The 25,065-nt window shown below is 37.7% G+C and overlaps 1 long non-coding RNA gene across 2 annotated transcripts in view; it reads right to left on the bottom strand.

The window, feature by feature from the left end:
• Positions 1–16,215: 16,215 nt before the first annotated feature.
• The window catches only part of LOC132519270 (uncharacterized), a 48,053-nt gene continuing 39,203 nt past the window's right edge, over positions 16,216–25,065 (bottom strand). For both annotated transcript variants that reach the window (XR_009540133.1, XR_009540134.1), the window contains exons 2-3: positions 18,710–18,807; positions 16,216–17,375 (exon numbers count right to left, since the gene is read on the bottom strand). This is a non-coding gene — a long non-coding RNA (uncharacterized LOC132519270). The remainder of the gene's footprint in view (positions 17,376–18,709; positions 18,808–25,065) is intronic.

The raw sequence follows: 25,065 nt of genomic DNA, 5'->3' as shown, positions 1-25,065 counted from the left end.
AAAAGGGAAAGAACACAAATTACCAATAATAGTGATGAAAGAATAAACAAAAGTCAGATTCTAGATATAAAAAAAAATTAGGGATAAACTACAATGAAACAACTTTACACCAAAAAATTTGACTCTGTAGTTAAGATAAATTCCTTAGAAAAACAAATTACCAATGGTGACACCAATGTTTAATGATCCTAAATCTATCAAAGAAATTGAAATCACAAAGAAAGCACCAGATCCAGATGGTTTCTCCAGTGAATTTTTCCACAATTTTAAGAAAAATAATTTATCAAAATTATTACAGAAATTATAGAAAAGGAACACTTGTGTATGAGTCCAAGGTCATCTTTATACAAAAACTGTCAAGGATACCAAAGGAAAAATATCACAGACCATTCTTTTTCATAATAATAGATGCAGAAATTCTAAACAAGTTATCAGAAAACTGAATACAACAATATAGGAAAAGGAGCTTACTGCAGAATATAAATTTGGCTTAATAGAAAATAAATGAACAAAAGGAGAAAATTCATGGTATAATCTCAATAGATGCAAAAAAGCATTTACAAAATTCAACATTTATATAATAATAAAAAATTCTTTTAATCTTTGACAGATTACCTACAAAAAAATCTACCAAATATTCTACCTAATAATAAATTACTGAAACTTTTTCTCCTAAGGTTGAGAATGAGATATGGATGCCTGTTATCATCATTATCATTAGTACTGCTAGACATTGCACTGGTAGCCTTAAGTGTTGATAAAAAGGACAAAAAAAAAAAAAAAGAGAAATACAAGTTGCAAATATTGGAATGGAAGAAATAAAACTGTAATTATTCAGAGTCAATTTGATTGGCTATATAGAAAGTCTGAGAAAGTCTACAGAAAAATTATTTTAACTAATAAATATCTAGAAATAGATATAGTAAAATATGTACAAGACCGCCACACCAAAAAAAGAAATCACAATAATAGTAAGAGTAATTAAAGAAGATTTAATATACACAAGTCTATACCATGTTCACAGTTTGGAAGATTTAGTATTGTAAAAATATCAATTGTCATTCAGTTGATCCATAGATTTAATTTATAGAACTGAGTGAAAATTGACAAGTTGATGATAAAATTTATACGGAAATGTAAAGGCCCAAGAATAGCCAAGGCATTCTTGGAGAAGAACAAAGCTGGAAGTTACAATGTTAGATATCAAGATATATTATAAATCTGTAATAATTAGGAAAATAGGGTAATAAGGCAAAGAAGTAGAAATAGACCAATAAAACAAAATTGAGGGTAAAGAAAGCATCATTTCTTTTATGATCTAGATGTCTATTTAATGCATCGCTAAAAAGATGCTTTTTCAATAAATGGTGCTGGGGAAATTGAATATTCATATTAAAAAGTGAATCATGATCACCACCTCACTTAATACACAAAAAATATAGTCAAAAGGTAAACGTTAAAACAATAAAGCTTTGGGGCTTCTCTGGTGGCACAGTAGTTGAGGATCCGCCTGCCGATGCAGAGGACACGGGTTCGTGCCCCGGTCTGGGAGGATCCCACATGCCGTGGAGTGCCTGGGCCCGTGAGCCATCGCCGCTGAGCCTGTGCGCCCGGAGCCTGCGCTCTGCAATGGGAGAGACCACAACAGTGAGAGGCCCGCATACCGCAAAACAAAGAAACAAACAAACAAAAAACAATAAAGCTTTTTAGAAGAAATCATAGGAGAATATCTTCATGACTCTGGAAAATATCTTCATGACATTATCTCCTACGGTAGGCAAATAAATACAAAAAAACATTAACCATAGAGAAAAAATAATAAATTAGACTACATTATAATTAAGAACTTCTTTTCATGAAAAGACATCATTAGAAGAGTAAAAAAGAGTAGAATATATTTGAACTATATATATATTCAACAAATGATTACTATCCAGAATATATATAAATAACAGCTTTGTTCTTCTCCAGAACATCAAAAAATCAATATGAAAAACGCATACAAATGAATACAATAGAAGGAAAAGTGTGCAAAATGCCTGGAGACACTTTACAAAAGAGAACATCCAAATGGCCACTAAACATATAAACTGCATTCATTTTTCAATAAAGCTCAAATTATAACTATATATCTATATACTATATACTATAACTATAACTATATACTATATACTATATACTATATACTATATACTATATACTATATAACTATATACTATATACTATATACTATATATCTATATACTATAACTATATACTAATATATCTTTACACCCACCAGAAGGGCTAAAAAAAAAAAAAATTAATGGAGCAACTGGAGCTATCATACATTGCTGATGGGAGTGTAAATTCATAATAGAACTTTGGAAATTTGTTTGACAAAATTGACTAAAACTGAGCATATACATATAGTATACCTACCTAGCAATTGCACCCCTAGGTATAAACCCAAGCAAAAGGTATGAATCAAGTGTTCACCAAAAGACACATAACAACAATGTTTACGGCAACTCTCTATATAATAACCTCAAACTTGAAACAACCTGATGTCCATCTATCATAGGATGGATAATTAAATATCGGTATATTCATACAATAGAAAACTAATGAAAAAGAATGAACAATCTACAACTATAAGAATAAGAAAGATGAATCTCACAAACAAAATATTGAATAAAATAAGCCAGTTACAAACTACTACATAGTGTATGATTCAATTGATACTCAGTTTAATCCAGGAAACTACCTAGGGAGTTAAAAGTGAGGGTAGTGGTTATGCTTGATATGATGGAGGAAAGGATGGAAGGGGACAGGTGTCAGTCTGAGCCCTCCAGGAAGCAGATGCTGAGACGGATTAGGATGGCAATAGGTTTCTGAGAGGTAACACTTGAAAAATATAAGTAGGTGGTAGTGTAGTTGAGAAGTGAAAGTCTCTATACCCTGTGTGGCTCTGACACCTGTGCGAGAAAACAGAATTGAGATAAGCTTCAGAGCATAACACAGATTTGAGAAAGTCTCAGCCAATGCAATGAGAAGCTCCACAAAAAGACTGCCAAATAGAAGAGTTCTACATTGGCCAGAAATGGTCAGGCTCTAATAACCCCACTATGTTCAGCTATTGGCTGGGGTTGCCCCAGAAGAACTGAGCCTCAGGGGCCACAGATGCTGAAAAAGCTGCAGCTCAGGGCAGTCAACTCTTTGCACTCCAGGCAGCTGAAGCAAGTCTTTTCTTGAAGATAGATGGCGGCAACACCTCCATGGCTGCCACAGGCAGAAGGGTAGCTTCAGAGCTGCTAAAAATGTACCTTTTCTTTACTCCAGTTCAGTTTATTCCTCAAGTGAGTTCACCTCATGAAAATGTTTTGAGCTATGTGCTCATGATTTGTGTATTTTCTTAGTATATTTTGCTTTAATAAAAGAATTTGCCTAAAAATTAATCTTTTAATATTTGTCATAATATTTTATTCTTACTTGGGCCAGTTCTGGCTTATGGCCTGTTTTTGTTCGGCCCTGGATCTAAGAGTGGTTTTTAAATTTGTAAAGTGTTGTAAAATACATGTGCCTTCCCCTAAACACACACAAGGATACGTGAGAGAGAACGTGTGTGGCCCACAGCCTAAAATATTTACTATCTGGCTATCTACAGAAAAAGTTTTCCCACTTCTGCTTCAGAGGTTCTTCTAGAACTAACATGTCATGGGGTAAGGAAGTTAATTATCTAAAGTTCAGCATAGCTTTAATTTCTTTTCTTCCAAGTAAAATTCTATTTTGTTTATTTCAAAATGTTATTATAGTATATTAATTTTTGTTCTGTCTATCATTTTATCTGCAAATAAATATTCTATGTCTAGAATAAAGCTAATTTTAAAAAACCAGTAAATTTCTATGTATTGGGATTATGAATAACTTGAAAAATAATCTTCTTAGGATTTTTCTTAGTTACATGATTTATATAAAATATGACCATCACATGCCATAGTTTTAGAAGTCAGAATGATATCACACACTCACACACACACACCCTCTATCTCTCCCTCTCTCTCTCTCACACACACACACACAGACACACAAACACACACACACACACACGCAAAACATTTAATGTAATAAGATATGGATTTTTCTTGGCGATCTTGCTATATGCTGCTTTTCTTAGTCCTGGAGATCCACAGGAAACACAACAACGTGTGATGAAATAGTATAATGTGATTTATAAGAAAAATAGTTCATCACATGTTGGGTTTGGTGTGCTGTTTTCTCAGCAAGAAAGAAAGAAATAAGGAGAAATCACATGACTCTGGGAAGTTGCCACAAACCGCAAATTCATCTCTCACTTTCGAAAGATATTTAAGCTCATCTGACACCATGTGATTCTTTCTTGCCAAACACTTTTGATCATACTCAAATTGAGTTCACAGAGGCTCTTTGTGGTCCTGATTAAAACACACAGAAATGTAAAAGGTCTAGTGGAGCCACAAGTAAGGGACCTTCCCTATGACTTTTTTTTTTTAATAAATAAATAAATAAATTTATTTATTTATTTGGCTGCTTTGGGTCTTTGTGTGGGCTTTCTCTAGTTGCAGCGAGCAGGGGCTACTCTTCGCTGTGGTGCGTGTGCTTCCCATTGCAGTGGCTTCTCTTGTTGAGGAGCGTGGGCTTTAGGTGTGAGGGCTTCAGAAGTTGTGGCACATGGGCTCAGTAGTTGTGGCTCGTGGGCTCTAGAGAGCAGGTTCAGTAATTGTGGCACATGGGCTTAGTTGTTCTGCAGCATGTGGGATCTTCCAGAACCAGGGCTCGAACCCGTGTCACCTGCATTGGCAGGCGGATTCTTAACCACTGTGCCACAGGGAAGTCCCCCTATGACTTTTTTGTGACCTCTCATCTACAGAGAATTTACCATTGACTTGACAGAACTTTACTTCTCACTTCTTCCAAACCTCTTTTCTTTACAAAGGGCATATTAGAAAAACAAATATTAACCACATAGTCAAAAATCTTTGTGTTAAAATATTTTCTGTTTGTCTCTGAGAAAATTAGGCATTACTACTAGGTCTCCATTCCTCTTTTATAAAATGAAATGAAAGGGCTTAAAGGATCTGTATTCGTTTTCTACTGCTGTGTAACCAGTTACCTACTACAAACTTAGGAACTTAAACACAACATAAAGTTAATATCTCTTCCTTTCTATAGCTCACACATGACTGGGTTCTCCGTTCAGGGTCTCACCCAGTAAAACCCAGGTGTCAGCTATATCTATGGGTTTTCATCTGTGGTTCAGGCTCCTCTTCAAAGCACATGGGCTGTTGGCAGAATTTATGTCCTTGCTGTTGTTGAACTGAGTCTTTTGTTTTCCTATTACTGTAGGTGTAGGACCACACTTAATACCTAGAAGCTGCCACATTCCCTGTCACATGTTCCCTTCATCTGCAAAGCCAGCAACAGAAGAATCTCCCTCACATCAAATCCCTCTCTTGCTTCAAATCCTCTGTGTCTGATCTCTAGACTCATGCTATTTAAGGGGTTCATGTGATTAAGTCTGGCTCACCCAGATAATCTCTCTTTCTTAAAGTCAGTGGTGCTACTTAACATAATGTAATTATGTAAGTAAAATCTACAAGATTCACAGTCCCAGGGATAATGTACAAAAATGTACACCGGGGTAGGGATCTCAGAGGCCATTTTAGAATTCTGCCTACTTGGGTTGTTTTAAGGGTTAAATAAGGTAACATGGAAAAACATTTATCTGAATATCTGGACCTTAATAGGGGCCTAATAAACTGATTTATTCTGAATAAGATATTTTGGGGAGAGGAAAGACAAGTGAACTGCTAACTAGTCATCTACTCAGATACCATAAGAAATCACCACTTGTGTCGATCAGTAATAATAATATATAGACAATTTCACATGGTTCTATTTACCATATCTGCTCAACATCACATTTCACAAAACATTGAAGAAGCACCTCTACACTGATTTTTAGTCAACAATTCATTCATTCTCTTCTTTCTTTCATTCATTGGGGCAATTTAGAGCATACAGAAAGGAACAAGATAACCATACCTAACTCTTTTAAAACTTTAGGATCTAGTGGGATTTGAGTCCTCATAGACTTTAGCAGTGCAGTTGATATTAAACAAAGCTGCTTCTGACAGAGCTAAAAGAAGCAACACATATAGCAATTTCATGTGTCTAACCTTACATTGTTTATAATTCTATGACAAAAACAAATGGAAACGATAAATTTAGAAGAAGCTCTGTTCTACACAGGCTCTGTGACAAATGGGGTTTGCAGTCTTGGCAAGCAGCCCCAGGGGTTTCCAGAGTTAGCTGTCATCTTACTTTGGAAATACCTTTCTTAGTTTCTCAGCAACAGTTAATATATGACAAACGCTCCTAGTGTCTCCTTCCTTGGCTTCAAATAAAATATCATAAGCATATTTAAACATCTATCTTCTTCTGGCTTCAAAAAGTCCTCTTTCACATGAGCACCTAATTCATGGCTCGGTGTCCCTTAAAAGAGTATCCCAAGGAGAGTTTTCCAAACTTCCCTGGAAACCTAAAAGCTTCCTTGGTAACATGATTCAGAATTCTGTCCTTTCCCAGTTTGTTTTCCATTACTTCATTGGTCAGAATGTGGGCAATTTGGGCTGCAGATATGGTCTCCTTTCTACTTTGCTGATGGCAACTTGAGTTATACTGTAAAGTAAAGACAGCTCCCAAATCATTATTAACTTCATTGTGTTGCTATCATTACAATAATAAAACATATGATAGAAGATATCTCAGACACAATCTTATGTAACCCTCATCGTACTTTGAATTCTTTTTCATTGTTATAATTAACATACAATATTGTATTAGTTTGAAGTGTCAAACTTTGAATTCTTATTACAATATCCTCCAGCAGTTGCTACTCAATCTCTTTTAGAACACTGAGATAGAAAGAGAATTTGCTTGCAAAGGAGTATTGCTCACACTTTTTATTCTTTATGTCCAAGCTGAAAAAAATACTGCATTACAATCATCATTGCTGAACTTACAGTCTTTTGTGTTAGTTGCGGATTAGCAAGAATAGACTCCCCTAACCTCCCCCAGATACACACAGATTAAACTCCAAACTTAATTAGCCAAGGACACAAATAATTAACAGAAGCAAGATGGACCAAACAAGTTAGAAACAGACGTAATTTATCTTGATGTGACTTTTCCTGGGCCTCCAGTTCCCCAAAAAAAGGCAGAAACTGATAACACTTTGAACAGAGTAGAATAATGCCTGATCTGAGAAAACAGTCTGATTTTTCTCACCACAAGCCTTTTTTATACTCGGGGTTTAACAACTGCTATAGGTGGAATAATGAAGCCCCCCACATCCAGAACCTGAGACTGTGCTAAGTTTCCTGGAAAAATGGGAATGAAGATCACAAATGTGATTAAGTTAGCTAATCAGCTGAAGTTGACATGATATTATTGTGGGTCATCCAAGTGAGCCCAGCATAATCCCAAGTGTCCTTTAAAGCAGAAGAGGGAGCAGAAGAGGAAGTTGGAGTGATGTGAGAAGAAACCGATTAGCCTTTGCTGGCTTTAAAGATGGAGAGAGGGGGTCATCAGCCAAAGAATATAGGTGGCCTTTCGAACCTGGAAAAGGCAAGGGAACACATTCCCCCCTTAAACCTTGAAACAGGAATGCAGCCCTGCAACACTTTGGTTTTAGTCCAGGCATTAGTTTTAACAGTGACTTGGCTTTAACTCCTGTTGGACCTCTAACCTACAGAACCAGAGGATAATAAATTCGTGTTATCGTAAGCCGCCAAATTTGTGGTCATTTATTACAGTAGCAAATGGAAAACGAATACACCTCAGTTAAGTTGGTTTTAGACTCCGAAATGAGGACTTATGTAAAGTGTTTTATTAGGAAGTGTTCCCAGGAAAAATTGTTTCCGGGAGTAGGAAAGAGGAATCAGGAAGGAAAGGAGGCCACGCAAGGAAACCATAGCAAGCTAAGTCCCAGGAAAGACTTTGGCTCAATTCCACAAGGGAGCTCTGGAGACAGTGTGGGTCATTTCTCAACATCATCCTAGATCAGATGGCAACAGGACTGAGTTCTTAGTTCCTCTCTGACCAGACATTGCATACACATTGCCCATGGTGGTGAGGCAAGAGGAGTAGCGCCCAGGCATTGGAGATCTCTGTGCAGGTAAGAAAGGGGAATCTGAAGGTCTGAGAGCATCCGTCTACCAAGAGACACAGGTGCTGGCTGTTAGAAATAAAAGCTGACTGCAGACTTGTGTATATGAAATGGTAGAGAGCCAAGGAGATGTGGGTAGAGTGCTAGCAGTGGCAACTATAGAGGGTTTTTTTAAAAAATCAATACATTTCCACTTAAGTGAATGCTGACATAAATTAGACTTTTCCTTGTTTTGTATCAAATCCAGCATCTGCAAGGCTACATACCACCCAGAGGAAGAAAGCAGAATCAGCGTTCAAATGACCCTGAAACGTCTTTGCCTCTTCAGAGATCTGCATAATTTTAATAATCTAATCATCATCAGACAGTATGAGTACCTACTGTGTTCCAGGAACAATCTCTGAGAATCTAAGATATATAACACAGTTCTCAGACTTCAGTGGCTATAAAATTTTAAAAATGTCTATGAATTATCATGTTGGATCAGAACAATCCCATTTTATACTCTGCCTGTCATGGCCTTAAAAGCATGATACTACAAAACTCCAAATTTCTATGAACATACCCTGACCATCCCCACACTGCAATTCTCTTTATTAATTATTTATAAATGATTCTCTCACATCAGGAGAATTAGGTGCATCACTTTTCTAATGGACATCATCTTTAAGATTATGTGATCAAAACTGATTGTCTCCCTCTGTAAATTTGATTCTTTTCCCAACATCTCTTTCTTTATTAACGACATCACTATTATTCTGGCCTCCAAGTTAAATTTATCAACTTTGACTTCTTCTTAAATCCTGAATCAAGTTTGTCATTGTCTTTTTTTTAAACATCTTTATTGGTGTATAATTGCTTTACAATGGTGTTAGTTTCTACTGTATAACAAAGTGAATCAGCTATATGTATACATGTATCCCCATATCCCCTCCCTCTTGAGTCTCCCTCCCACCCACCCTATCCCACCCCTCTAGGTGGTCACAAAGCACCGAGCTGATCTCCCTGTGCCATTCAGCTGCTTCCCACTAGCTATCTGTTTTACATTTGGTAGTGTATATATGTCAATGCTACTCTCTTACTTCGTCCCAGCTTACACTTCCCCCACCCTGTGTCCTCGAGTCCATTCTCTAAGTCTGTGTCTTAATTCCTGTCCTGCCCTTAGGTTCATAAGAACCATTTTTTTTTTTTTTTAGATTCCATACATATGTGTTAGCATACGGTATTTGTTTTTCTCTTTCTGACTTACTTCACTCTGTATGACAGACTCTAGGTCCATCCACCTCACTACAAATAACTCAATTTCATTTCGTTTTATGGCTGAGAAATATTCCATTGCATATATGTGCCACATCTTCTTTATCCATTCATCTGTCGATAGACACTTAGGTTGCTTCCATGTCCTGGCTGTTGGAAATAGTGTTGCAATGGTCCTGGCTATTGGAAATAGTGCTGCAATGAACATTGTGGTACATGTCTCTTTTTGAATTATCGTTTTCTCAGGATATATGCCCAGTAGTGGGATTTCTGGGTCGTATGGGAGCTCTATTTTTAGTTTTTTAAGGAACCTCTATATTGTTCTCCATAGTGGCTGTATCAACTTACATTCCCACCAACAGTGCAAGAAGGTTCCCTTTTCTCCACACCTTCTCCAGCATTTATTGTTGGTAGATTTTTTGATGATGGCCATTCTGACTGGTGTGAGGTGATACCTCATTGTAGTTTTGATTTGCATTTCTCTAATGATTAGTGATGTTGAGCATCCTCTCATGTGTTTGTTGGCAATCTGTATGTCTGCTTTGGAGAAATGTCTATTTAGATCTTCTGCCCATTTTTGGATTGGGTTGTTTGTTTTTTTGATATTGAGCTGCTTGTATATTTTGGAGATTAATCCTTTGTCCATTGCTTTGTTTGCAAATATTTTCTCCCATTCTGAGAGTTGTCTTTTCGTCTTATTAATGTTTTCTGTTGCTGTGCAAAAGGTTTTAGTTTCATTAGGTCCCATTTGTTTACTTTTGTTTTTATTTCCATTTCTCTAGGAGGTGGGTCAAAAAGGGTCTTGCTGTGATTTATGTCAAAGAGTGTTCTTCCTATGTTTTCCTCTAAGAGTTATAGTGTCTGGTCTTACATTTAGGTCTTTAATCCATTTTGAGTTTATTTTTGTGTATGGTATTAGGAAGTGTTCTAATTTCATTCTTTTACATGTAGCTGTCCAGTTTTCCCAGCACCACTTATTGAAGAGGCTGTCTTTTCTCCATTGCATATTCTTGTCTCCTTTGTCAAAGATAAGGTGACCATATGTGCATGGGTGTATCTCTGGGCTTTCTATCCTGTTCCATTGATCTATATTTCTGTTTTTGTGCCAGTACCATACTGTCTTGATTATTGTAGCTTTGTAGGATAGTCTGAAGTCAGGGAGCCTGACTCCTCCAGCTCCATTTTTCTTTCTCAAGTTTGCTTTGGCTATTTGGGGTCTTTTGTGTTTCCATACAAATTGTGAAATTTTTTGTTCTAGTTCTGTGAAAAATTCCATTGGCAGTTTGATAGGGATTACATTGAATCTTTAGATTACTTTGGGTAGTATAGCACTCTCACCACTATTATTCAACATAGTTTTGGAAGTTTTAGCCACAGCTATCAGAGACAAAAAAGAAATAAAAGGAATCCAAATTGGAAAAGAAGTAAAACTGTCACTGTTTGCAGATGACATGATACTATATGCAGAGAATCCTAAAGATGCTACCAGAAAACTACTAGAGCTAATCAATGAATTTGGTAAAGTAGCAGGATACAAAATTAATGCACAGAAATCTCTTGCATTCCTATACACTTATGATGAAAAACCTGAAAGAGAAATTAAGGAAACACTCCCATTTACCATTGCAACAAAAAGAATAAAATACCTAGGCATAAACCTACCTAAGAAGACAAAAGACCTGTGTCCAGAAAACTTAAGACACTGATGAAAGAAATTAAAGATGATACAAACAGATGGAGAGATATACCATGTTCTTGGATTGGAAGAATCAACATTGTGAAAATGACTATACTACCCAAACTGCCTCTTATTTGTCTAGGAAATGTTAATAATTAATGTTAATGATTAATATTATTTATAAAATAATGAAATGATTATTAATTAACATTATTGATGTAAAAAATACAAACTATCACTCAAGCCAAGTGGCAAAATGTCTAAGATATAAGATGAAAAAAATCACTAATGAAACATTTGAAGCAGAAGCTAGTAGAGAATGTAGTGGGTACTATTTTCCTAAGACCTAGTGTAGTTTGGAGAGCTTTCTATCAAAAGAGCAGATGAGCAAATAAAAGTTAATTTCAAAATAGGTTCCCTTTTTTTTACACAAATTGATTGAACATCCTGATGGGATTCCACAACTATCCTTCTTTAAGTCCTCTTTCCTCACATACTTCTCCTAACTCCCCATCTTCAGCTCCCCTGAGAAATGCGGCAGAGGGGCCCCTTGTTGATCCTTGGCTCCTGCCTCTTGACATTTTCTCTCTTTTCTTTCCCTCTTGCATCGAAAAGCACACCAGTGCAGCAACTACTTGAGATTTCAGGAAAGGGTAAGAAACAGAGCATGTAAAGTCAGTATCACATTCAGCAAAGAGGAATTATGGGAAACGCCAAGAATATTTACCATTTCTGGATGTATTGATTTGTTTCTGTGGATTCAAGTTAGCATCTGGATTCATTTCCTTAGCCCAGCTAAGCTGTGTTCCCACCTACCTCCTTTGTGCTGTTAATGGAAAATATATTACTTTTCTATGAGTCATAGGCTCAGCAATCCATTATATACATATTGTTTTGTCTTATATAATTGATTTTTAAATTAGTTAAGAGAAGAAAAGATGACATTTTTATCTTCTCTTTCACAATTACATTTATCTTCTCTTTCACATTTTTATCTTCTCTTTCACAATTTATCTTCTCTTTCATTTATCTTCTCTTTCACAATTACATAATTTCCTTTATAGTGTTCTTTGTTTTCTTGTGTGGATTTGAAAAAATGAGATCATTTGCTTTTAGCCTCAAAAACTACCTGCAGTATTTTTCAAAGATGAGTCTGTGAATAATACCTTCTTTCACTTTTGGTTTACCTTTTAATGTCTTTTTTCTACTTTCATTTTTGGACAATAGCTTTGCTGCATGTAGGATTCTTGGTTGACAGTTTTGACTTTGAGCACATTGGAAATGTTATCCCACTGCTGTCTGACCTCCATTATTTCTGATGAGAATTTACTGTTTATTTTCTTGGGATTCCCTATAAGCAATGAGTCATTTTCCTCTTTCTGCTTTCAAGATTTACTCCATGCCTTTGGCTTTCACCATTTTTACTATGACTTGTCTATTTGTGGATCTCTTTGCATTTATCCTATGAGTTTGTTGAGCTTCCTTGATGTGTAATGTCTTCCAATATATTTGGCAAGTTATTTCTTCAAACACATCTTTTTGCTCTTGTCTCTGTCTCCTTTCTTGATATTCACATTGCGTGTGTGTTGGTGTACTTATACTGTCTCATATTTCTCTGAGTGTCTGTTTATTTTTCTTCATTCTTTTTTTCTCTCTGCTCTTCAGATTGTACAATCTCTATCAATCTATTTTAAATTTTGCTAATTATTTTTTCTGCTTGTTCAAATCTACTGCTGATCCCCTCCAATGAATTTTTCATTTCAGTTATTGAAACTTTCAACTCCAGAATTTCCACTTAGTTCCTTTTATCATTTATAGCTCCTATTGATTCTCTCCACTTGTTGCAACATTGTCATTATACCTTCCACTATGTCTTTCATCATAGTTTGCTTTTAGTTTCTTAAACATATTTATAATGCTACTTTGAAGTATTTATCTATTAAATCTGACATCTGGTCACTTACAGTCTGTTTTTTTCCCCAATGTATGGATCCTATGTTCTTGCTGCTTTGCATAATTTTTTTGCTGGAAATGACATTATAGATAATACATTGAAGCAATTCTAGTACTGTTCCCTCCCCTCCAGGGCTTGTTATTGTTATTGACTGTACTATTTTTGTGAAGTATATCACCCATCTCACTGCCACCCACAGCTCCATGAAGTCTCTGATGCTGTTCATCAAAACACACAGCCTTGGATAGCCCACATCACCCTCAGATGACAGTGATCTGGCAGGACATTCTTTGTCTCTTTCCCTGCCTACACCTACCTGTTAAACTGCAATAATTTCCAGCTAATTGCTTTATTGTTTTCAACAATGTCCTTGGCATGAATTGTTTAACAGACCAATCCAGTGAAATTTAGGCTGCTTTGAAGGGGCAGCTCCTAAGATCAGTGTTTGAGATTTGCTCTGACCCAAGGAGTGCTCTTCCAAACTGTCTCTTTCCCTGGCTCTCCCTGGCAAAGAGCTAGCCAACACTTCTGCATATATTCCCAATGAATCTACCAATCTCTTATCAAATGTTTGTTCCCACAACCCCTACTGGTTTTGAGAACTCCCCAAGGTTCAAATTTTTCCACACTCTGTTGCAAATGAAGTCATTCTTTTGGGAAAAGATTCAGAGCTTTCTAACATAGAGCCTGATTCTCCTTTCAGGCAAAATATATTAGCCAGGGTTCTGGTGCTAGGTGTGAGGACAATGGTAAGACATACAGCTTTGGAGCCGAGTGCTGAGTGCAAACTGTAGCCTCAGGTTTTCTCAGCTTGCCTCTCTCATCGTGGAACCTCCACCTTACATGCAAGGAAAAGGACAGGCTTCTGTATTCTCAGTGGTGCTGTACCCGAGGTAGTCTCTGTCCCATGAGTGGGGACTGAGTAGAAGAAAGGAGCTCCCACCTGTCAGTCACACTTGCTCAGAACTTAGGTTCAGCAAGAGACAACCGGGAGCAGGGTGGGAAATGCTGTTGTCCTGCCCCTCCTAGGAAAATAACCCTCTGACTTGGAGCTAGATTGAGAGGGAGTCTTGCGTTCTTGGTTATATAAGTCTGGAGTGGAATTTCTATCTTGCTAAGATTCGAGAGAAAAGAAGGGAGTGGATCTTGGTTCAAATATCATTGACTCTTGCTGCTCTTACCAAGTTTTAGTAGATTTTCTTGAATGAATACTTTTGCATTTACTGTATGCCCTTAGATCCATTTCCAGAGGCTTTAAATGGCTGGTTTTTTTTTTTTTTTTTTTTTTTAACATTTTTTATTGGTTTCACTGGGAAGCAGGTTTGCGGAGCTCTCCACACTGTCATACTGGAGGTAGAGCCCTCCACATTGCCTTATTTTATTTTTGAAAACTTTGAAATACTTTGAAAATAAAACCTCTGTGAATTAAATATTATTGTCCTTATTTTATAGATAAAGAAATTATTCTTATTCCACATCACAGTTCATTAATGAGAGAGGATTTGAATCGAGTCCTTACAAATGCAGACTTCAAAGCTCCTTCTCTTAATATATTACATTAACTAATTTAATAGCAAAGAAGGGATATAGAAGAGAAATGATTACTTCAGGAAAACAGATTTTGAAGTACAGAGACCTATTATATTAAACATCTTAGTGAGCAGTTGCTTTGTGTTATTTTATATTCTGAGTACTGAGGGACTATCTGATAATGGAGATTACTTAATAGGTTTGTTGCTGAATTAATACAAAAATGAATTGCGGTGAGGGAAATTTTACTGGCTTTGCCCTTTCCATTTTTAATTTCACTTGATGATCATTTTAAGATAAGATATGACAAGTTTGTAGATTATGAGGAGAAATTTTAGGTAGAAACACTGGAGGTAAATAATCTGAAAGACAAGAGTATACAGGTAAAAAATCAATGCTAGGGCTTCCCTGGTGGCTCAGTGGTTAAGAGTCCGCCTGCCGATGCAGGGGAAACGGGTTCGTGCCCCGAGCCGGGAAGATCCCACATGCCACGGAGCAGCTGCGCCCGTGAGCCATGGCCGCTGAGCCTGCGCGTCCGGAGCGCGTCCGGAGCCCTATTCTAAGAGCAATTAAGTCGTTAAGAGCATTCATAGGTTTTATAGCAACCTCTGATATTTCAAAACAATAACAAGCACGTGAATAAATAAGCAACAAGCTTGAGAGCACTACGTAACTGCTTAAACCTTGACTACCTTTTATTATTTGCAAACTGTCATGAATTAAACAATAAAACAATAATCATTAAACAATGATTATTTTAATTAATGTATAATTATAACTGTTATGTTTTCTAGATAATTATGACATATAATATATATATTATCTATAATCTATTTTATGTAATAAAACATATAATAATATATAATTATGATCAGTATTATAAAACATACATTCTGTGCTAAGGTTATTGCATACTGTAAATTTTGCTAAAATTGTATTTTAATTAATAATTCAAATAGCTATAATAAATATATTTGGTTTTACTTTCAGCGTTTATTTATTCTGAGGAATGTTTTTAAAGTATGAAAGGTTTTTTTAAAGATTTTTATTTTTAAGAAACTTTATACCTTTATATGGATGAGGTCTACACACTTAGCAACTTATAGTAGATGGCATCATGCAATCTGATAGCAGTTACTGAAATTACTGGCATTATAGTTAAGACAGTTTATCCAAATATGATACTCAGACAATCTGCAAGAGAAAGTCCTAAAATCCTCCTTACAAATATAAATCTCTAAGCCCCACCCTGCACCCTTCAGATCAGAATCTCTGGCAATATGGCCCAGGAATCCACAGTTTTAATCATGCACTCCCCAGGTGATTCTTACACGTATGAATACTCAAGAACCATGGAGCAAACAAACCAAATCCTAATAAATGTACCCTAAACATCCAACCTATTCCCCAAATGTTAAATATCATACAGGGATAATGTAAAAAGCCTCAGAAGGAGATAAAAGAGCAATCAGAGAGGTAAAGGGGTAATTACTGATAAAAAGTTTCTTTGCCAGTGTTCAGAGTTAATATGTAAAAGACTACATAAGTGAAGTAGAATATAGAAATGGAAAAGAGCTTTTATTTGGTATAAATACACTACAAACCACATACATAATCAGAACAAATAAAAAATACATTTAATGTGTGAACAAGGATAATTATAGTCCCTCAATCAGTCTTGGCATATGATACGGTAGTTTAAGTTTGATATTTTTGTTTTGACAGTAGATGTATAAAGGAGATGAAAGGCAAAAAAACACAACTGATTTCTCCTTTTTTATGTTAGGTTAAGTTGGTAATGGCATATGGAAGAACTAGAATTTAATCAAAAGTCATTTAAAGGAAAGCGCTGGAATTATTCACTTTTTACAGGTACTAATTATATTTTCACTCATGCTTCTCAGTATTTCAAAATAAAATTGCTCTTCATTTTTATGCCAAAACATCTTTACAAAAATTGTTACAGATTATTTCCAATACCTTTTGCTCAGCCATTTGGCATCATCACTATTCAGGCAACAGTGTTCATATGGTAATAGTTAAATTTGTTTTTCACTAGGGCCCTCTCATCCAAAGTTTTCATTTCCAGCCTGCACATGCTGAACTCTAGAAAGTGTTTTAATTATTTTATTTAAATATGGTTACTTCTAATTCAATCAATATCAGATATGTTGCCTGCTTAAGGAGTGGACCTTACTCTACAGATATAAGATTCTTTAGATCCTAGTTTTCAGGTTATAGTTAGCAAGACTTGGGTTTGAGTTTCAACTCTGCCTCTTCTTAGCTGCATGCCATTAGGAGAGTGTTAACCTCTTTGAAACTCACTTTCATCATCTTGGTTTGTGACCCCCGGAGTTTCCCAGATGAAATTTGAAACTGGCCCCCATCCATGGAGGGCAAGGAGAGACTGAAGAAAGAGGCAGACCACTCTATATTGGTAGGTGGTAGGTTTAAGAAGCAAGGGAACTTACATGAAGACTTGTCTTGCACGGCCACAAGAAGAGGAAATTTCCACACCCACCTGCCAGAATCTTAAAAACATATAGAGGTCTTAATAGGGTTCAGTCACATACTGTCCAGATGGTCTTAACAAACACATTGCTCTCTCAAGGGTCCATCCTTGAAACTGGCTCCCGCTGTGGGAATGATGGGCAGAACATACATTCTGAGGACAGGGGAGGGGATGGGGAACGTCTGATTGCCCAGGTGCAGCTCGGGGGTCAACCGGCAGTCACATCTTCTCAATGACCACTTTCAACACCTCATCTCTAAAATGAAATAACACTTACTCTGCATCAGTGTCAAGATTTAAAGGAGTTGATTGAGCGCAGAGCAGAGCACTTGGCACATACTGATCGGTTATTATTGCTGTCTAACAAATAACCCCAAAACTATAGAAACAAACATTTCACTTTGCTTCTCATGTTACAGATTTAAATTTGAGGAATGCTTGGCTGGGCCATTCGCCCTAAGGGTCTCTGATATGGCTGCACTCAGATGTTGGTTGGGACACAGTCAGACGAAAGTCTGAATGGGTAGACTGTCAAAGACGGCTCTCAAATGCTACACTTGGAGTTAATTACAGGCTGGAGGCTTAGCTGTTGACCAGAGTGTCTACTCTTGTAGCATTGTGGTATCAGTATAATCAGACTTACTACATGGTTTCTGACTTCTCTCAGAGTGAGCTTTCCAAGAGAGCCAGGTAGCCAGCTTCATGGTCTTTTCTGACTGGCCTTGAAGTTAGAGAGCTCACATCTACTAAACTCTATTAATTATAAGAGAGTCACTAAAGCTGGCCCAGGTTCAAAGGGAGGGAACTTTAGACTCCAAATCTTGATGGGGCAAAGTTCAAATAATTGCTCTTAAAATCACCATATAATACTGCAGATTTGAGATATGCATAGGCCATGAAATTTAGGTTAATTTTCTCTCAAGTTTTCCTATTTATATACCAGGAGTATATAATATATTGGAGGTATATATGTATGTATTTATATACTTTACTTATTATATACCTTTATAAATAATTTATACATAAATTCTCCTAATATCTACATCTATTGGTCAGGTATAGATATTAGAAGTATTCACTTACAGGTATCAAGTATTAAAATAGATTATTAAAAGATTGGTATATCTTCCAGAGGATTGATTTTTTAAACATAGGCGTTTAATTATAGACAAAGGCACTAACTAGAAGATGTTAAGATCTCTGGATGTTAAGATGCTAAGATCTGTAGTAATCTAAGCGTTCTATGAAACTACATTCTGAGAAGAAAACATTATAAACAAAGAAACTTCAACTGTGACTTTCAGGTATTGCTTTCCAAAAGAGCAAGCTGAAGATACCTTGTAAGGATTCCTACCTTATATCATGTATGTTCTTTTTTGTTCCACCGTATGTTAACTTTCAACTTTGATTTGTACCCTAGTGTTCTAACACCCTAATTCTCCATGGAATTGCTAGAGTCATCAATAAACCACAGAGATTGAAAGCAGAGCTACATGTTTCCTTCACGAGTGTGATACATTTCTAGATGGTAATCTAGCTTGCTTGTCTCCCATAAATTCAAAATATGAGTATTCAGATCTGGAGCCGTACCTGCAATACCAGATGACTATGGGGCCAGAGCTGCCCATCGTGAGCTGGGTATTATAAAATCAGCCAGGCCATAAAGTCCAGTGGGCACAGCAACAATCCTGTGTATGAAAGGGAACAAAGTTTTATTTGGTTTCAGACTTGAGCAGGTTCAGAAAGAACAAGCAAATTACATGAAGAGACTCCCCTGAAAATCATCTCTGCTGTACCAATGCCTTTCACTCAGATCATACCTTCTAGATGTTGACTGCTCTGGTGTATGCTGAGATTCACCACCCAGATCTCCCTTCAGGAACAAAGGACTCATTATCCCACACACTGTAATGTCCAGCTCTCAGCTGTCAGCCCTTTTGGGGATTGCCTTAGCTGGATAAAGCTTCCTTTCCTAAGATCACTCCCCTCCTTCAGCAGCCGACATTCAGTGACCACTGGCAGAGGCATATAAATATCTGGTTCTCTTGTCCCAGCTCAGGACAGCTCTCAGGAGTCTCCTGGTCTTCAGTCTTCTCTGCAGGGCTGGCGGAGGCACTCCAGAGATAACTGCATCACAGCTCCCTTCTCTGCCCAGTTGTGCCTCACCCCTTCTCCTTCCACAGATACTGTCCTCTAATAAACCTCCTGCATGTTAAATGCCTTTAACAGAGTGTACATCCTGGGAGACCCAACCTGAAACAATTATGATCAACTGACAGAGGAGGAAAAGCTCAGGTCTGGTCCATGGATGGGAAGATGTAATACATCAGGACTAGCAGGAAATGTACTGCGGCCACACTGCAGCCTTCCACAGAGGTGTCCTCAAAAGACTGAGGTGAATGAGATTGTCTGTGTTCAAAATTGCGAGCAGTACAGTTTAGTGTTTACCATGTGTGGTGGGGATAGTGGTTTGAGTTATGAATACACACTGACGCCTGTGCCTGAAGGAAAAACAATCAATGATCAGAAGCAAGGAAGTCTGGCGAAGAAGCAGGTAGATGGAACTCTGGAAGTGGCCATAGAGTATGCAAATACTTATGTCTCGCATGAACGCCCCCTGACGTGCATTCATCACAAAAGATGCACTCAACAACCAACTGGACAAGATGATCCATCCTGCTAGTGTCAATCACCTTATTTACTCAGCCCAGTGTGGTTGATGCAGTGAGTTGTGAATGATGTGGCCATCGTGTTAGGGACAGAGGCTATACACGGACTACCTAGCATGAGTTTTCTTTCATCAAGAATGGTCTAGCTACTGCCACTACGGAGTGCCCTCCACCAGAAGCAGCCACCCCTGAGGAGACTAGCCAACCATCTGATGCCAACGTCCTTACTTTGGGCCTCTTCCACCTTGTACAGTCTTTACCAGACTTGACACCTGGGTTTTCCTTTTATAGCTACAGAGCCTCCTCCAGCACGACTGTTAGAGGATTTACCTAATCCCTGCCTATCGACATGGTATCACATACAGCATTGCCTCACGCTAACAGACTGGTTCTTGTTTTTTACATTTTAAGATGTGCCCTATTACAACTCAGATAGGACAAAACACTGAGCACGTGCCCCTTGGCATCGAGATCTGGTTCTGAGAAGAGAGCGGGTGCAGCGCTGGGAGCGGTCCTTCCTCCTCCCTAGGGCCACTGATGAGGTAGCCCCGTCTTCTGAGGAGTCTCCAGAAGAAACTTCTCTTTGGTCTGGGGGCTGGGTGGCATGTTTTCTCTTCTAGCTCTAATGCCATATTTTCCTCATTTTCACTTTCAGTGATGTCATTGAAACATTCAGATTTCATCATCTCATTCTGCAGGGGAATGTGTCCACACCCTGTAATAAATTGAGTGTAGAAAGTGTCATATGTAGGGTCCAGGGAGACTCTTTTCACCATGGAGAACTGCTCAAACTCCAAGACACCCTTACAATAAACTCCACGAGGATCGGACAGAAAGGGCGAGCTAATACACCTGCTTTCAGCCTCCTGAAGCTACTGTCTTTAAACACAGGTTCTCACTTTACTCCAGCTACTTCATGGCCCTTGTAGCCCAGTTGGTTCTTTGGATTCTTGGTGAGTAACTACAGTGCTCACTGTCTGAGCTCCAGCGGCAGCACAGACCCACTTCATTTGCCTCCTAGACTTGCTGTGAGGTGCCTGCCCCGAGGCCTCTCTCTCTCTCTCTGTGTCTTGTGCTCTGTCTAAATTCAAGCAGTCTTTATTCAAAGTTGAAAAATGTACCATATTGCACTATTGCAATTTTTTTTCTGGTACAAAACACTTTGAAGCTGGTGAGAAGGCAATAAAAATTTGGTTTTTGAACCCATGACTATAAATTATTCTTGGACTTTGCAAATGCAGAATTTCAAACTGCATTTTCTTTTTCTAAATTACCTAGACTACTTGAGGTTCCTGAAGCTAAGGAACAGCTAAGAACAGCTAAGGAAGCTAAGAACAGCTGTTCTACAGGAAGAAGAAAGGGGAGGAATCGGTAGCAAACATCAAGGGATTTCCACATACTTCGGGGCATCAGCCTAGCTCTTTCTGTAACCAAAAAAACAGCTCCTCACCAGTGTGGATGGCTCTCTTACCAAAAATCCCTATCCTGTGATAACTATTAACCATCATAACATTTGCATAGCAGTTTGAATTCACAGAATGATTCGCAAAAGGAATCTTGTTACCCTTGTGGGTTTCATCCCTCCCAAAATCATTATTTAGATTACAAAGAAAGCTGCATGTGCATTTATCATATACTTGCCCTCTTCTGTCTGCTTCACCTTGAAAAGAAGAATTCTTTACAGACCAGTTTTACAGCAAAAGAGACATAAGAATGGGTACCTATTCACAGAATGCATGAGACTTATTATGCACCTCATCACTCAGAAGCACTTTGCCTGAGTAGAATAGATAACGATAGAATAGAATAGGACTGCCTGGCAAAGGCACCAGTCAGATACGGCATCTTGTGAGGATGGCACGTAGACCTCCAAAATATGTTTTTTGTTCTGAACCCTGAGGATAAAGGTCTAGGGTTACTCCACCGGGCACACAACTAGACTGTCTTGCCACATTTAAGGGAAATTCAGAATGGACCGTGGAGGAGAGGAGATACTGATTATGGCTTTAGGATTAGTTACAGCAGTGAGGGCTACAGCTCATTCAACTAACCCTCTTTTCTTAAGTCCTTGCAAGTTTGGCCACTACCTTGAAAGGGACACTGTAAAGGGAATGAAAGAAACCGAGGGGTGGAAGGGATGAAGAGTAGCAGATACCTCTTGGGCTCTACCTCAAATCCTCTCTACATCTTACTCCAGAACTACGGTGGTGACCAGTTCTTCAAAGGCTTCAACCAGCTTCCCACAGGTGCAACCTGACAGCACTTGACTCAGGCCTGTGTTAATATCTCTCAATTCCTGTCTGGGTTTTTTGCTTTATGTTTGGTTTTGGGTTTGATGCACCTGCATGGGAAGTCTTTAAATACTTATACATCATTCAAAACTGCAAGGGAGGATCAGTGAAGTTTCCCTTGACAAATGAGGGGCAGAAGCTAAGGATAGATATTCCTTTTGATACCCAGTTGATCAATTCTGAAACACATACGAGAAAGCTCTTCAGAAGGAACCACAGAACTGAGTGTGGCCAACTCAGTCCCTGCATTGGCTTTTCCTTCTTCCTGTTCAACCCTCCACCATTTCTTCTTGCTTTCTGCAATCACTTGCTTCTCGTTTTACATCCATACATGAATTAACTACCTATACAGAAACCTTTGTCTTAGAATCTGCCTTCAGAGAATGTCTAAGAAAAATTACTATTAGGGAAGCCAAGGCCATGGTAAGCCAGAATGAAAAGTTTCTGAAACATGAAAGTGTGAACCACTTTGAGGCATTATATTTCTACACAGGGGCCTAGGAAAGTTTATGTCAGGACTTACCCTGATTAAATTAGATTTGAAGCTTTTAGAAAACTATTTCATTCTCATTACATCTGATTCTAAGCCTGGAAACTATTCTCATATCAAGGTCTAAAAAGTCCAGAATATGAGGTCTCCAAGTCTGGAAGGATTTCAACCTGACACTCCCATTTATGTCACTGGGATGCGTACATGAAGATCCAAAAACGATACTTGGCTGGCCTTTAAACAAAGGAGGTCTCCTTGCTGTGGCAGATAAGCACTGACACACATCTTCTTTTTCTGATTTCAAAACACTTTCTACTCATCTCTGAACATTTCTCAATAAGGCTTGAGAATCTGCTGCCCTAAAATAGAGCCAACAAGATGGGTTTGAGGTCAAACATTGTTCCCAACTTCCTCTGAGTGGCACATTTTTTAAAGCATTCCACTTTGGTATACAAATGTTTCCATGTTTTCTTTGAATAAACAAATTTTAAAACATCAAAGACTCTATGTTGGCATATTAGATTTAAAGATTAGATTAAATGTTTAATGCAAATATGATTATCAACAAATTTTAATCATTGAGATTTTTAGATTGGTCCCAAATATGAAACATTATCATGCCTGAAAATTAAACCTGGGTATTTAAAAAATTTTAAATAATTAAAAAAAGCACCTCTCCCTCTGTACATATGACTCCCTTACCAAGCAGATTTGGAGGATGCTGAAATTTGTGTACATTTTCAAATTAGACAGTATTGTTAATTGCATTAAGTTAATAATCAGAAGTTATAAGCTATCTTCAAATGTAAAATTTATCATTTTAAAATTAATGTATCCTCTGACTAACCTGAATTTAGATGAATAATGATGGCGATGATAAAGATTATTATTGCCAGCACTTACGGAGCACTTTCTATGTCCCAACATTTTGCTAAGCACTACATATATTATCCCACTTAATTCTCAAACAACTGTATCAGGTAGATTCTGATGGCATCTCCATCTTGTAGCTGCAATTACACAGGCTCAGAGAGAATTAAAAGTTCCACAGTAATACCCAGCTTGTAAATCATGAAACAGCAATGAAATGTATTCAAATAACCAAATTAGAGGGGGAAAATGGCATCATATCTCTCCAAGATATGCTTGAGTAACAGTGGCTTTCAATTTAGAGCGATGAGATAAGATTAAATGATACCAACTGATACTCAAAATAATTTCAGTTCATGTTATGGATCTACTGAAAACCCACTGAAGAGTCACTTTAGAAACTGAGATTCTTTTTTAAATGAGTCATAATGTGTGCAGTGACATTGAACAATTGAAAGTGTCTTTAAACTGTATATTTCAATTATGAAAATACAGTGGGACTTTATGTATTTGCTGTGGGACTTTATGCCCTACTGTTGAATCAAGAGCATCTGTTCCTAGGCTTTAGTGAACATGTCTGTGGTCATATTACCAAATGCTAAGAAATATATAAAACTTTTAGCTTCATTACAAATGTCTTTTGCCCTGCACTGTGGTCACACCAATCAACTTGCATTTTGTGTCTCTCCTCACACTGCCATTGTGTTTGATGAAAGTGCCCTCGGGCTCCTTAAGTTCACTTAGTGAAGGGGATTTCTGGACCCTCTGTAGAATCGTAGGGGCTTTTTACAATCATCCCTTCCCAGCTGTTCCCTCTCCACCTGGCCTGGTTCCAAGGAGATGATGCAAGGCTGTGAAATGGGACTGTGCTTGGGATCCAGCTGAGGGGAAATGCTGCCGGAAAGGTCACAGAAACTTTCACATAAACAGAGCTGTGACCTGACTGGCTCTGGGTTAATGGGGTTAGAGGTTGTTCTTCAACTGGGGACAAACAGTGCTCAACACTTTCTGTTCCAGATCTGCTTCCCTGTCACTTATGCAACACTGGGAGGTGCCTTTGACATTTTCTTTCCCTTTCTTATGACTGTGATCCAATGTCTCATTATAAATTATTTCACCAAGCGATGGATCTTCTCGTACTGTATTCAGAGCAGGCCCTCAGCATAACTTATGAAGCAAGACAGATGAATCTACTGAAGCCTCCTCCCTTTGACATCTTCAATCACTTTTGTTTTTCTGTTGGATTTTAGACATCCTAAAACTGCCCTCATATGATGTCAGAGTACCACTCTTAAGTCTGGTCTCCCTGAATCTTATCACAGCCAAGATGGACTTGGGTGCTGTCACTTCCTTCTTATTCTATCACCTCAGAACCTGTAGTCTTTAATTGGCATGTAAATGTCAATATGAGTTCATTTGTTAACTGTGTTTAAATTTTGTAAAGACCTTGTAGAAATAATCTATTATGTCGAAAAACAGAGCTAACAGGATTCAAGCCACATTTGGACATGGGAGAGGACTCTGTGTGTGAATGAATATATAGACTTTCTCCTGTCCTTCGGCCATCATTGCCCTCTCTGCTTTGTGGTTTTGTCATTATAAATTTTCGCTACCCCTGAAGAAGGC

Source organism: Lagenorhynchus albirostris, chromosome 4 (assembly GCF_949774975.1).
Source record: "Lagenorhynchus albirostris chromosome 4, mLagAlb1.1, whole genome shotgun sequence".
Taxonomy (NCBI): domain Eukaryota; kingdom Metazoa; phylum Chordata; class Mammalia; order Artiodactyla; family Delphinidae; genus Lagenorhynchus; species Lagenorhynchus albirostris.
Note: the sequence above shows the minus strand (reverse complement) of the source record. Positions and strands in the feature narration are given on the sequence as shown.